Raw genomic sequence first — 15,841 nt, forward strand, 5'->3', positions numbered from 1 at the left:
GCAACGAAATTCGTTTTATAAATGTATATGTTTACTTACCTCTAAACCTCCGTAATCCATAGTTTACTACCCCCCACCCTGCCCCTCCCTCTCCCCATGTCACCGCCCTGCAGGTACTCCTACTACCGACCGCGGCTGGATGCAAACGACAGAGCAATGTGGTGGGCAGGGGTAAAAAAGCTGATAAGCGAGAGCAACTTTTAGCTGGGGGTTAATGCTCACCCTTTACAGGTAATCTGAGCTGAGGATCAAAGCACAGCAAGCTGCCACTTTGGAACTGGAGAACTGCTCATGAAAAGCGTTCCAACACTTTCCGGTCCGGTTCGCGGTTGCGGGAGACCATTGCAACCAAGAGACATTTGTAGCCAAGGCGTTTCTTACTTTTTTGGATGTATTTCACAGAGGAACAACTTGAGAAAAGAGGGTAAGAGCCCTTTGTTTAAGTCATGGTCTTTAGCATGTGAGTAGAGGAGCAAACCTAAAGCATATTCATGTTTAACGTAGGTGTTCGTTCAGAAAATAAACACGCCAGATCTAGAGGAATTTACATCATGCACCTTTGGCCTCCCGAAAGTCATTGCTGGGTTGCCCCCTTCTGTCTCCCATGGCCCCTGAAGAGCTCCCCGTTTTCTATGAGTTAAATAAGCTGGTGGTCACAACTGTGCAGGAGAGACCCTCCTTCCCTCCAGCAGTAAGAGAAGCTCATTAAAGAATATAGTGCTTACAGACTAAAGAAGACCTACTGTGTAACAGCGGAAGTAAAAGGGCCAATCCTCATGGGAGGTTACAAATGAAGACAAAGCGGTGCTAAGGAGGGACTAACAAGCCTAATAAGGAATCAGAAGCCAGCATTTACGAAGGACAATTACACAAGCCAATGACAAATATGGGCGGAGAGTGGGTAAAGCTTCAAGTACATACTCCAATGCAGCGCATGTGCTGCCCAGGCTCAACCTAAAAACGGTTCTTGACCTGATGTTTCTTTTCAAAATTAGTTTTACAAACATCCTCTATTCATACCATTTTCTGAGGTAAACTGACAAACAACCAAAAGAAATAAGGCATGCACCACAATTAACATCACGTTCCATCATAGCACAGAAAACACCTGTATAACAGACATTACTCCTGTATATTAGAAGTTCTAGTGAAGTGGATGTGGAGGATGCATGAGGATCAGTTGGGAACTCCATCCCCTCTTTCTTCTAACCTCTTTTTGATATCACTGTAAAACAAAGTCCTCCGTATAGGAACATATATATGAAATAGGCAAAATTTCCTTATTACTGTTGATCACCATAGTCTAATTAAGTGATGTAATACCACGATTCAACCCCAGACTAGTGAGCGCAGAACTAACGTCTGGGCAAACCCATCACACTTAGGGAGATACACTGAGAAAAACAATAAATAAGGGACTGGATTGTAGCCCAAAAGAAAATTACCAATGGTTGAGATTATTTCAAACAAGCAACCAATCACCATGTTGTTTTCCTCAGTGCACTGCCCTAAGTCCGGAAGATATGCCTAGGCCTGGGACCATGGCTAACAGTGCAATAGAACTTAAGCTTCACCCTATTGAAAAGGTCCAAGTAAGCTGAGACTGGTATGAGGTTGCTTGTGTACTTGTTCTGAGGGGACTTGGCCTAGCAGTTTGTGTTGGACTGTTCCTATTGGAGCAGGACCAAGATTGACAATTATATGGTTGGTTCCAGTCGAAGGTGTCATGGTGGGAAAAACAAGATAGGCTGAATTGAGACCCAGAGTAATTACCACTGGTGGAAATTAATTGAAGCGATCTGCCCATCACTTTTTTGTTTTCTTCAGAACACCCTTACCTATAATCAATTGGGACCAGGTGTACTGATACACTTTAATATTAATACTTCTCTGCAGAGCTGCCATGTAGATCATGGACTGCACTGACCTCTTTCAGTGATTTAGTGATGCTGCCAATTAATTTATGGACAGTAACAACATATCTCAGAAGTACTACCGCTTCTTAAATCGACAGCCTGACCCACTAACTCTCAGCAGAGCTGGTGTACTGATCCGGGACAGAGGAACACTTCTCTGGATAGTAGCTATATTTTCTAGACGGTAATACTCCTTCTCAGCCAGGATAAGTAAATTGAAGAGCATGTCTCAGTAGGGCCTCTGTAGTTTTCATGGACAGTAGCCAAAACATCTTAGCAAGGCCCTTACTTTTTTCTTCAATATTTATCAACAGGTGGTTATACTTTTGATGGCAAAACAGAACTTTAGAATAAGGCTATTATGAGTTTCATGGAGAAACAAATGTATTTGTGAGAAGGAAGCCAAAGAAGTGATTAATGAATGCCTGCACCAAAACGAAATAGAGTGCAGAATATTGCCTTGTAGCAGTCACCTGCAAACTGAGGGGAACATTTATCAAGAAATCATGCAGCAAGCCACCTTGCCATGCTACATGATAGAAAAAGGGGAGGAATGCACCTGATTTAACATTATACTGTACATTCCTATCTTTTTCTTGTGCTGGCGCACAATGTACTGCCTAGCGTCAACGCAGGTGGCCTTTAACCATAGTGCAAGGGTGCCTGCGTTGTAAGCAGATTTGTTTTTCTGCAGGAAGGATCTCCTTACTGAGCAAAAGCAATCCTCTGAGGCATTTTCATCTTTCTATGTGTGCTGCAGAATGCAGCACACAGAGAAAGAGGGAAAAACAAGCAGAAATAAAGATATTTCTTTTCATTGTGCCTCATCTGGGAAGGAGTAGTATTTTTACACAGTCCCAGGTCTACCACTAATGGTAAACCTGGGAATTTGTCAAAATTCATGTGTGGATGTGTGGGAACACCCACGCCTAACCCATAGAACGCCTCCCTGGGGCAGTGTAACGCAATGCAGCAATTTGTGCTTTTTGGAAAGTGGGTTATTAGTAGTAGTAAATATATATCTACCACTGGCAATATGTCACTAACACAGTCTAGGGCTCAGAAGAGGTCTCAGGAAAATATTCCGATGCTCATCCCTCGGTAGCTTGGCTGTGGGCAGACAAGCTTGACTTCAAAAACAGGTATGTAAAGCATTTAAAAATACCCATTCAGTAAATAATTAAGGCGCAACATGCAATAAAATTCCACCACCACTTTATAAACATAAGAAATATTTATATCTTTAAAATGACACCAATACAAAAAAATACAATGCAGGGAACCGGAAATATGAATTTTCGAAGATTTAGCACTATATAGCAAATAGAAACCTATAGCACCTATTGGGACATCTGGTCACGCTAGACCAGGACAAATTCAAATTTTCTGGCCATCGCAATGGAGCCCTGCGCCGCTATGCCTTGCGGTAAGGCTCAGTCACAGTTTTTACCTTTTGACTTTAAAAAACTTTCCTGGAGCTTCTTCTTCCGGGGTACTTCGATGCTCACCTCAAGTCCGGGTTCAGTGTGGGTTCGCCTGCTTGCCTTTCGAAGAGCTCCCGGTCAAACGAAGGAAATTGGATCTCCAGAGCTTTCCAGTAAGACAAACCAGGGATCAAGGCCCGCTCGTGGTTGAAGGTGGGCGGCTTGACTCTCACAGTTGGAGCTGGTCAATTTTTTCACCTTTGGACTTAGGAACTTTTACGGAGCTTTTTCTCACCAGGCCGGATTCAGTGAGGGTTCACTGGCTTGCCTTTTGACGAGCTCCCGTTCAAACTCTGGAAGTCGAACCTCTGGAGCTTTTCAGCAGGACGAACCTGGAGGGCAGGCCAGCTCGCGGTTGAGGGTCACTGTTTGGCTGGCCAGGTCGAGTCGGTCCACTTATGGTGCTTTTTTTCAAAGTTGCTCCAAACTTCTCCAAACTTCTTGGGTTTTTGTTCTGACGTTCCTTTTGTTGTCACAAAGTGCCCAAAATACGATACAAGGGTCTGGAATCTCCAAGATGGTCCTTGAAATTTAGGAACTTCAGTTCCCATGATCCACTTGGACAAAACCTTTACAAATCCAATGGATGAACTCCAGGCTGGGAATTCTTGATGGTTCAGGTGAGCTCTTCTAACCTGTAACCTGCAGGGAGTCCACTCTTTATTCCTCTTGAAGTAAATAACGTCCACAGGGCTGAAGTTCCAGATTGTGCAGCAGCCCCAGTCAGTCAAAGTACAGGGTCTGGTTTGTGCAAATCAAACTTCCAGCATGAACCCTTCTTCTTCTCTTGTTTCAAGCAGCAGATCAGAGTGGCTTTGCTCCTCTCAGATATGTATTCAGTATTCTCTAGGGGCCAAGCAGGTTGGCACTCCTGTCCAATGAGGTGCAGGGCAACACCCCAGAGCATGACCATTTCCTCCAACGTTTGGCATAATGGTCTCCCAGAAAGCACTATTCTACCAAAATTCAATATGGCTGAAGTCTCAGCAGAGAAGCAAGAGCTTTCTAAACAAGCCTCCAGGATGGCTCATTTCTATAGCTCCCCTCTCTTCTACATCTGCAAATGTATTCCTTAAGCCTACCATCTGGCTGGGTTCAGAGTGCAAGGGGGCAGGTGGACCTGGCTGTCCCCTTCTGCCTTTGGCGCTGATGCTTTACAACCCCTACCACCTGCTCTGGCATTCCTGTAGAGCAGGGTCCTCTTACAAGAGATAGCTTTTCTCCCTAGGTGCCACTTGCCACTTAATCAAAGCAGCCCGGCAAATCCACTTAAGTCTGCCCATTCAGGGCAGACTACTAGAAGGCTGAGTTTTGACTTACAGACAAGAAAGTCATACAACTTCTTTTCTGCACATTTTAGGATAAATTCAACAAGAGCATATTGTTAGATTTATCAATACCATTCTCCTAAGTCCTGATTGTTCTTTTGTCACTTTCAATGTGAGCCTATGTGGATGGGCATCTACAAATGGGGAATTTAAATTCCCAATGTATCCAACACCAGGGCCTAAAAGACTGCTTTTATAAGGACCCTGATACATGACCCGCCCACCCCTTGGACATCTAGGAATGACTGTAGGGGTTCTGAATATACAAATATAGTGCAGATCCTCACTCCACAGTGCTCCTAGCACAAAAGCCGATTTTGGGAAGCACTGTACTACAATGAGGGAAGTGAAATGTGCAATTTCTCCAGCCCCAGGTCATATCAAACTTATTTTGTAAGGGTCTTCCTTATAAGTACCTGCCCCCACCCTTGGGACACCTAGAGAAGACTGTAGGGGTTCTGAATATACAAATATAGTTTAGATACTCACTACACAGTGCTACTAGCACAAAAGTCGATTTTAGGAAGCACTGTACTAGAATGAGGAAAGTGAACTGTGCAATTTATCTAGCCCCCAGGGCATATAAAACTTATTTTGTAAGGGTCCTCCTTATAAGTACCTGACCATCCACCCCTGGGACACCTAGGGAACACCCTGGGGGTATCTAATATGCCAACATGATGTAGTTTATCAATTTCTAAGTGCCCCTGACACTAGCATTGAGTTTGGGCACAATTTACATTTAAAAGCAGTTCTGCAACACAGGGCTGCTTTTAAAATGGCCTCAGGTTCTCAGCAGTGGACACATGTAAGAGCAGAAAGGGCTGTTGACTTTTAAACTGCCATGCTTTATCATATACTAGGGACTTAAAGGTAGTTTTAATCCCCCTGCCCTACTATGTGCTAGGGCCTTATAGGTGAGGTCATGCCAATCATAGGGGTGCCCTAACCCATAGTGTACCCTAGTGTGTGTAGTTTTATTCACTATATTCTCAGTGTGTTTTCACCATAGCACTGGTCCTGGGCCTGCCTAGCAAAGACCAGGGCACTCTCAGAGTCAGAAAACCAGCATGTAGGGTTCTCATGTGGGGCCAAAAGTTGGGGGACACTGCAAACAGGTCCTGATTTCCAAAAGCGCTGCATTGTGTTACTTTAGATTTATCAAGCTACTCAGAGCCAAGAGCTGTGGCTTTGCGTGAGTTGACAAATCTCACTTAGTAGTTGGTTTGCTCTTGTGCCACCTTGCATGGCACAAGGGCAACACACCTCTTGGATAAATATGCCCTTGAATGCATAACTTTCTGAGAATATATTAGAATTAGTCTCAATTGCAGTGCTAGAAATTTTCACCTACTTTCCTTGTGACTGATGTAGTGATGTAGATTTAAATAAGGGATAACAAATTACTATCTTGGTGAAAGGAAATGAATATTAAATCTTTGATTTTTCCCCATGATTGACTGCCCCTTCTTGCACAAGAGAGCAACTTAACTTACAGGTAGAAGGTGTTCATTTCTCCTGATGTGTATAAATGTAAGAGGCTTTTTGAGAGCCCTTAATTAGTGATATGTTTGTTTAATTAGGGAAGGCCAAATAAATAAGCTCGGTGAGTTGGAGAGTTTGCTTCTGAGAGCTATGACAGATTTTAGCTGGTTCAATTCCTGGAAATCTCAACTCAGCATTTCATCCACTGGACACAGATAAAATAATTATTTCTGAAGACTGTGATAACTATCACGTAATTAGTTTAAATGGTACTTGTAAGTTGCAATGCCAGCCAGGGTCTTACCTTCATGGCACATAGGATGTCAGTGTAATGCTGATGTATGGAGAAACACGGGAAGACATAAAAGTTTGTGTGCCATTGTTCCAAGTTTCATGTTTCCATACCTCAAAGTGCTAAAATAAAATGTGCGCTTCCAGTGCCTGTGTCTTACTGTTCACCAGTTCATGTTTGCTTGCAAATATGTTTTGTTATTCCTAGCCCACTGCTGTTGTGTGTCTGATTTTCTATCTTGTTAAACATTATTCTCCCTTCTGGTATCTATTGCCAGCCGTGTATTAAGCAACAGCAGGATTCAACCATACCTTACATTTATGTGGCCTTGCTATCTTCTTTCCCCGGACAATGTTGTGCCCCCTCATTACCTCCTCTTCCATCTTCCTTGTCCCAATTCTTATGCAATGAGCTTTGCCTTATCTAACAGACAGATGTTATCCCAGACTTCTTACTGTAAAGATTAGGGTATTGTGCTGAATTCCTAGGTCAGACTCCTCCTCTATCTGTTTGTGATACAAGTATACTGTGGGAGCACGATACCCAATAATTCAGTGAGCCCCAATATTTTGAACACCCCAAAATTTACCTCTGATGATCTGGCTCCAAAAGCCTTGATCTTGCACTCTGAGTCACCACCTTCCACAATATCAGGCCCAACAACATAGCAGAGTAGATTCAAATAGTGACTGGGACCACTCAATAACTGAACTCTAGATCAAATAAAAGTTAGAGCGTGTTATTAGGAAAATCTCAATATAAGCAATACAGAGAAATTCAGTAAATACCATAAAGGTTCAGCTACAGAGTAGAAAATCAGAAATCCTTTCAGTTCTAGTAAAGCAGTAGAGTTTTCTCCAAAATCTAGGTGTCAAGTTCATAAAGAGTACTGACAGCATCCGAAGGGAGAAGAAAAATCTCAAGTAAAGTGGACCGAGTCTCTAGAGCCAAATGAGAAATCATTATCCAACCCCCAAACCAGGGGCTTTTATACACATTTTACACATCTAAATTAGAAAAACGAAGGATGGCATGACTATCATTAGCTCACACTTAACAAATCAGACAGAAACAAGATTGTTATTTAAATATTTATAACAGTATCCTATTTCTAAGGCAGAAGACTCCTTCCATTAGTTCCACAGCAACAGCAAGCCTGAGATGTAAAATACTATATGAAACATTCTCAAACAAAGGCTTCGGCATTAGTGTACTAGCAAGCCGACATTGAAACTTTCAGCTTAAGTGTTCTTCAGAAAGATACACTGGTTGCACAATGGAAATATTTCATTCACAGTACATGCTCTCTAGGGAAAATAAGTAACTATGCCACCGTTTCAGCAAACAGTGGGGAGAGAAGACCCACAGATGGACATTGATTGGGGGGGGGGGGGGAATGAGCAGGAGCAAGATTAGCTGAACACCATAAAATGCATCAATTTAAAAAAATGGTTTCTCACGAAAATGTGTCATAACTAAACTACAGTAATATTCGTACTTCTAGGCATTATACTCGGATTGTATGTACAGTATCATTAAATCATCAGCTACATCAATATTTATCAAAAAATTCTTAGAACTCACAAATTATTTGTCACTCATTATAAAAACAAAATTGAAAATGTCAACGTCTTTAAAACGTTTTTTTTTTTCTGTCTTCGTTGAACAGAAGATGTACCTTTTGCTTCTACTTTTGCTAGTTCTAGCCCTGAGCTCTAGACTTCGACAGAGCATTAACTGCTTCACCAGGCTATAGTTCTTACACAAAAAATATTATATATCATACATAGATGCAGGGATTTTTTGGCAATCTACTTTAACCATTTGTCTGTTCAATTGTCATTAACATTTTGTTTCACCCCCCATGCCATACAGCATGGGACAATGGATCAGTCTACTTCAGCCACTGGTTCCTCTGACTTTTGCTTGTGCGCAATGTGCACATCTACCTAAAAAGTAGCCTTCTTGAGTACCTTGGCTGTTGAGTAAATATCTTCATTATATTATTATTATTATGTTGAGTAAATATCTTCATTATGTTAATTATGACAAATGTTCTTCAGGTATTTATGTTCTCTTTTATAATGACATGGCAACTCTCTGCAACTCCCTGCACAAAGCAACTGTGCTACTTGTTGCTGCATGCAGTGCTCCGTATCTGGCATGGGCATTTCTTCGGCAGCCATGTATTTTATCATTCCTTAACATTAATTATGTTCCAACACATTGACAATCTTGGAACGTTAGAAAAAGTTAAAGATTATGACAAATAAAGCATTCAGATATGTGTGACTGCACCTTCCCACTCACATCCTTAACTGTGTTTTATCTTATGTTTAACAGTTCCAAGTTGTCCTATGTGTTTCTCGGAAAGGCGCGGCCAAACTTGTCTATGCAAGCTAGTTGTTTTTGTCAATGGAAGGTTGATTTGTAGATTAAATCCGCTCCACCCCCAAGTTTTTAATTCTCTCTCCCATTGTAAAGCTTCATGTGCTCATCATTTGGTAGGGAGCCTTCCTGCTAAACAAGCACACAAAAACAGATATCTAATAAGAATAGACATTCGATCGTAGGGTCTCTGGGCCAAAACTTACAGTTACCAATCTTGATTCCATTCCTCATCCTGTTTAGGTCTCACCTAGGACAGTCTTGCAAGACTTTGTATTACCTTATAGGGAGCTTAGAGGCTCCCTATTGCTTACCCTTGGTTGTCACTCTCATTTGCTTGCTTATTTGTCCACTTCCATAGGCTTCCTTCCTCTTCATGTGTAAGACCCTCCCTCCCCTGGAGCACAGACGCATTCCTTGTGTGCTTCCTCTACTCACTTTTTCAGGTGCTACTTTTTCAGGAGCAGCCGTGGTACGTGCAGGTAACAGCGGTGGGGCGGTGGGGTTGGGTAAGGGAGGATTTCGAGGGACGACGATGAGGGGAAACTAAATAAATAATTAATTTCCCCTCGGCATCGTCCCTCGAAATCCCCCCTCACCTGGGACCATCGCCCCACCTCTGATACCTGCATGGATCACTGCTGTTGATGAGGGAGGGGAACAGGAACAAGAAGGTTTCACATACATGCTAGTTATTCCAGCATTAGGGAATACCGGGTCCTCTGCAGCAACTCCCAAAGGAAAAAGAAAAGACCCATTAGAAAGAAGGAAAGCACAAATGGGGATACAATGGAAAACACAGAGAAAAAGAACTTGCATTCTTCCCACAGGGAGAAATACAAGAAGATAAATGACCCAAGTCAGGCAGCTAGATGAGGGAAAGCACAAATGGGGATACAAGGGAAAACACAGAGAAAGAGAACTCACATTCTTCTGACAAGGAGAAATACAAGAAGAGAAATGACGGAAGTCAGGTAGCTAGACCGCAATAGTGGAGGGTCAGAAACAATAGGAGGTGGTGCGGAAAAATGGAAGAAGAAGAGACAAGATGCTGCATGACAGTGAGTGTTAGGAATGGCTGAAGGACAGCTGCTGGATAAATGAGGCATTGCAAGGGGAAACAATGGAAGCTATCTGGGAAGCGAGATGGATTCCCATGGGCTGGCAACCACCCACTGAGAGATCTACAAAACCTGAGGCAAGCGATTTATCGGAGGAGGAACTCGAGAGGTCTACACTTCAGCCGCAAGACCTCCCAAGTGTCAGCAGGACCGAAGAGGCCCTTGGCAATAGCCACACTCACAGGGGAGCATGGCTCAATCAGGTGAGTGTTTGTATATGGGAATTGAGGTGGCAGTCATGAGATTAGGTTGGAGGGAGGTGGGAAACATAAAAGTTAGTATGAAAGAAAGTTATTTGAAGTCTCAGGAAGGAGACTTCCAACATTTGCCTTCAGTTGGAAACACTTGTTTAATCCAGAAAGGAAAGTTTAAGCTGGGATTCACTTTTTTGTGTGCGTCCTTTTGTTTACTAATTACTTGTTAGCCATGCATAGGGGAACATTCCTGGTTTTAGAGGAAGTACAGAGAAAGATATAAAAGATCACAGGAAAAATATAGAGAAAGGAAAAGTCAAAACACAAAAGGGAAGTAAACAGAAAATGGTGAAGAGAGAGAAATAATCAGGAAAATAAACAGAAACAGTAAAAAGAACAAATTCTTACCTGTCTCTTCTGTCTGTTCTTTCCGAGTGATACGATCCACAAAAAGAAACTTCCCAGAAAAAAAGATCAGATTTGCCTAGATAAATCTAGAGATGAAGACAACCAAAACCAACCAATCAAGGAAAATGAAAAGACTGTAAGTTCAAGAAGTTGAAAGCTTTAATAAAGTGCGTTTGTTAACCTGTAAACCCCTGCATATGAACTGAAGTCTGCTGTCGGACCCTGTTTGTTTTTCAGCTGCCTTTCTAATGTACTTCTCCAACCCTGTTCCCCCCCAGTCCCATCCGTTGCCTGTGTGCTTGCCTCAGCCTCCAACCCAAACTTGTCCCCTCCAAACCGCAGGAGAACAGAGTGCAGGGTGGTGTACGCCATGAGCGGTGAGAGCGAACTGAGAGCTGAAAATGGAGAATGGAGAGCAGCTCGTCTAGAGGGGAAACATCCTTTACCACGAAGGCTTTTCTACGCGTTATGTTTACAATGGTACACTTACCATGTAAACGTCTTTACCACGCATATGCCTTCCACGACCGTCTTTACCACGCAAGCTGCACTGGAACGTCTTCTTCTTCTTCCGGTTAAGTCCTTTTTTACTGTCGGCGAAGACGTGTGTTAAAGCCTACAATTAGAAAAAGGGGGCTTGGGGGGTCTCCCCCCAAAAATAAAAAAAAATGCATGAGAAAAAAAGAGGGTTTGGGGGGGTCTCCCCCCCCCCAAAAAAAAAACAGAACCTGTTGTAACGTCGGGAAGTGGAGGCAATCGATGTCGTTTTAGAGTAAACGGAATGACGCTTCCTCTTTATGACGTACGATGTCACCAAGGAAGATCAAGGAGAGGAGACGACGTGAAGAGGTAAGGGGAATATAAGTTTAAAAAATATATATATATATGGATTGAGGGTAACGGGCAGGGTTAATTATAATAAGGATTGGGGGCTGGGGGGTCACGTAAGGGTACAGGGGAGGGGTATTACCTTTACCAAGAGTATGCCATTACCATGCATGAATTTACAACCAAAATCATTGTAAAAGTATGCGTGGTAAAGGAATATTTGTGGTTAAGGTTATGCGTGGAAATAGCATTCCGTTGTAACGCATGCGTGGTAAAGGCATGCGCTGCAACGGAATGCTTTGTAATGACATACAACCATCTAGAGGCCCCCATGACACCAGCTCCGGGTTGGTCCTCGACCACTCCCACATCTGCACACACCCAGAGCCAGAGCCCACGCCGGAGTCCAAGCAGTCGCCGATTGCAGTCACCGGCTGTTCGAAAAAGCTGATTCGTCTGCACCGCAGTCCCCCGTCCACCTGGGCTCCTCCCCCGACGGTCGCTGCCCATTGCTTCTGAGACAAGGTGCGGCTTGCGGCAGCATGCAACAGTGGATGCGAAATAGGTGTGGGGCTTATCCTGCAGAGCGCGGAGCACTGTGGCAGGAGGTCAGGAGGTTAGGAGGTTGCCCTTTTGCCTCTTGCCTCCAGGCTCAGGAGAGGCTTGCAGATACAGGACATTAAGGTGCACAGGATTTAAAAGGCTTTAAAAGATGCTGCAATTTCAGCACTAGATCGGCAAGCACCAACAGGTACCAACAGGCACCCTCCAATCATGGCAGTGCGTGGTACAAGTGAATACAAGTGGATATGGCATTACCATCACCATGACCCTCCAACAAGTCAACCAACTAGCCAACCAGCCAACCAGCCAACCAGCCAACCAGCTAACAAGCCAGACACTCCCCCGTCCTGCTCACCTACCCCTCTCTTGATAGACCAACAGACCATCAGAGGCGAAATCAGAAGGCGATAAGACTGGGGAGGTGGATGGTGCAGGAGCTGGAGGGAAGACTGAATCCTCGAACCACCCATCCACCCACCCCTCCATCTCGCTCCTGGGACCGCGACGGCTACTGTAACTGTTACTGTGATTTGGTACAAAGTCATGGGGTCAGGGGACAGAAAGGAGGCAGGGGGCAAGGGGTTCTCTGCCAATTTGAGCCCATCGATGAGTCGTCTCCGGGCCTGGTGCTCCCCACCTAGTCGCATCACCCGTCTACACCACCCAAGGCCTAAGGCCCTCACTGGCCACAGGTCACACGTCACACTTACCAGATAATTGATAAGGGAAAAAGGATAAAAGGGCGCAAGGCGAAAGAACATAGGACTTTAGACAAATAGACAATAGACATATAGACAAAAAGACAAAGATAAAGCTGTTACCATCTCTGGCTAACTACAACAACAGCTACAACAATGTGATCAGGGAAGTCAAGGCAGCAGACAGCAGTAAACCCCACCAAAAGACTGTGGAGGACAACTAAGAAGGCAACCATCAAAGGAAGTGATGATGACCAGACGAGGATGAAGGAGGAAGACACCCTCCTGATCGCACCACTTCTCACTAGTTGGCAGACCCTGCAAAACACCATGGCCAGTGGCGCAATTAATGTGCCTACCTCGACCAAATAAAGTCGTCAACCTAAAATATATACATTTTCCTTTATAAAGCACGCCCGGCCGGTACTGTGTCTTAGTAGCAACAAAGTAATTAATCTTCCATCTCCTCTCCAACCAATCAAAGCACACCAGATGGCACATCAGCAGCAGCTGAAGATAGATTTTGGAGAGTCATCAGTCACCGGCAAAAGCCATGCAGCACGTCTGACAGACGCAAGCAGAGAGGCAAAGATTAAAGGAAACGAGGCAAGTGGGCACCTAAGTCAAGATTCTTGGGGCCACTCAGAGCAAGATACGCCCAAAAAATTGACAAACTGAATGGGCATGAGAAAGATGTCCTTGGACAGGCCACGCGCCATGCAGCGGCTAGAAAAGAGGAAGCAAATGAAGGAAAAGAATGCACCAAAAACCATATCCCTCTCAAGCACATTATGGAAGAATCCTTGGACAAAATGCCACCACACCGAATGGAAGATGAAGAAGAGGAGGAGCTACAAGCACGCCTTCAGCCCCCCAATACAATACCACCTTAATCGGAGGAATAGTTCTCCCTGGATTTCATCATCTATACAAAGCTCTGCCGGAAGCTAAGCGGAACCCAATCCAGAACAGCTTTCTAACCCCTTTGCCACATTTGAGCATGAACTGAGGGAGCTCATGGGGGGCAAAGTGGGTAATAAGTACCCCTGTAATACGACAACCAAAAGTGTAGCCGGAAAAGTACAAGCTACTTCTCAATTGTCAGCGCGAGAACGGTTTGCTCAACCTACTCTGAAACCACTGCACGTACAATATGGACAAGATTTTGCCCAAGCCCAATCTAACAGAAAGTTGCAAGGGTTACTAACTTCAACAACTCAGGATATAGAACCAGAGTCATTGTACCTCACACCAGAGGAATGGGGGGTATTGGTAGCCTCATATTCCATCACCCCTGGAGGTGAACCACAAGGAAGAAACATCAGCTCCCCAAAACCTAATATCGAAAAAGACAAATTACAAGAAAAAGATGACATCTGGACCACACTGTTGCACAATGCAAATGTCCGTAAATGCCATGCAGTACCAATCAGATAAGATGGATCTTCAATTGTCAGTTCTCAATTAATCTTCGTTGCAAACATAGACGACAAGCTGGTGGATCTCAACAACCTGATCAAGAGGGCTCAATCAGAGACACAATTTACACAAGCCAGCTGCACCTGCATAACAATTGTGAACAAGCTGGCGATACTACTGACAGCAGTGGATAATCTCCTCTCTGACATAAGAAAGGCCATGACAAACAAGTCAGCCGATGGATCTGTTTATACGAGCAACAAAGAGCAATCAACAATAAATTCTAGAACCCATGTACAGGCCCAGCCTACTACAGTTCTGACATCAGAAGCAAGGCAGCTTTGGGAGGCCGCGGACTTACCAACATTAGGCACAAAGGCACTGAGCCAAAGAGCCATGGCACTCCCAAAGAGCAATACATCTTATACAAGCAAATCTCCTCAAAAAATATAACCCGACGGAAAGAGTACAATCTTCCAAACAGCGGAGAAAACCGAGGGGGGAGGGGCAAAACCAAAAACTAACAGAGGCTCTTCCACTCAGCAGGGGCGAAACCCATAGCCCTGGGAAAGAGCTAATGGATGACCGACGAGACATCTCAGCCAGGGAGGGCGAAGCAACTGACCCAGGCCAGACTCAAGAGAAAGGCTAATCCAGGAAGAGGGAACAGGAATGAAAGGGTGCACCTCCCTCAACAAACCAACAAGTGACGGTCCCAAGTACGAACCTGGGAACGGAACAGGGTGCTTAAAAGGGGAAACATCTACAACAATAGACTCACACATTGTGACTGACTAGGGACGCAATAATTGCACACAAGGCTCAGTAATAACAACAATAAGGGAACTTACAGAACCAGTGGATGAACAAATAGACAAACAGGGCAGAGGTCGCCCAAATGGGGATTCAACTATAACAACAGCCCTAAGTATAGAGATAGACCAAGCATGCGAAAGCTGGCTACTTGGCCCGGTAAGACCATCATGCGAGCCAACTGAGTCAGTAGAGGACCCAACGGCCAAACAAAACAGTTTGGATGAACAAAAAGAGCTTCCAGGCACAACAACAATAATTGTATTTAATCCTGAGTATATATCAAATGGACGGGTTGACATACTAAACAGGGTAAACATCCTATGCCTATTAAGGTCCATTGACAGCCTAAAGAACCTAATAACTACCACCCTGGAGTTAGTCAAATTTCTAGAGTCACCAGACCAACCATGAGTAGAAGGAACGAACACAGTCTGGGCTACACCAGACCTAGCTGAGAAAATCTTACAAGAACAAACTAAACTCAATGATGGGGGCATCAAGCTATGGCCTTTTTCCAAACCAAGATATTTGGACCACTTATTGGCCGATCCAGAAAGCCAAAAAGATCCGGGCCTGGCACAATCGAGCACACGATCATTCTCAATGTTGCTAGGAGCATGCAGCAAAAGCCCTGAGCACAGAGAAACCAGAGAACCCAAGGTACACAGGACAAACGTAACCAAAAGCACAGCCACACAAGAGTGGGGCTGGCTATCCAGGACCATAAACATCAAACTCCAAAGTCCGTGACATATCACTCACTGCAACCGAAGCTAAAAGCACCCAAAAGGTTTGTTCTTGGAATATCAATGGCCTAGGAGACAAGACTCTGGACCCAGAACTGCAATCTTATCTACAAAAATTTGACATCATCTCGCTCCAAGAAACATGGTGCGAATT

This window comes from Triturus cristatus, chromosome 7, assembly GCF_964204655.1.
Source record: "Triturus cristatus chromosome 7, aTriCri1.1, whole genome shotgun sequence".
NCBI classification, from domain to species: Eukaryota; Metazoa; Chordata; class Amphibia; order Caudata; family Salamandridae; genus Triturus; species Triturus cristatus.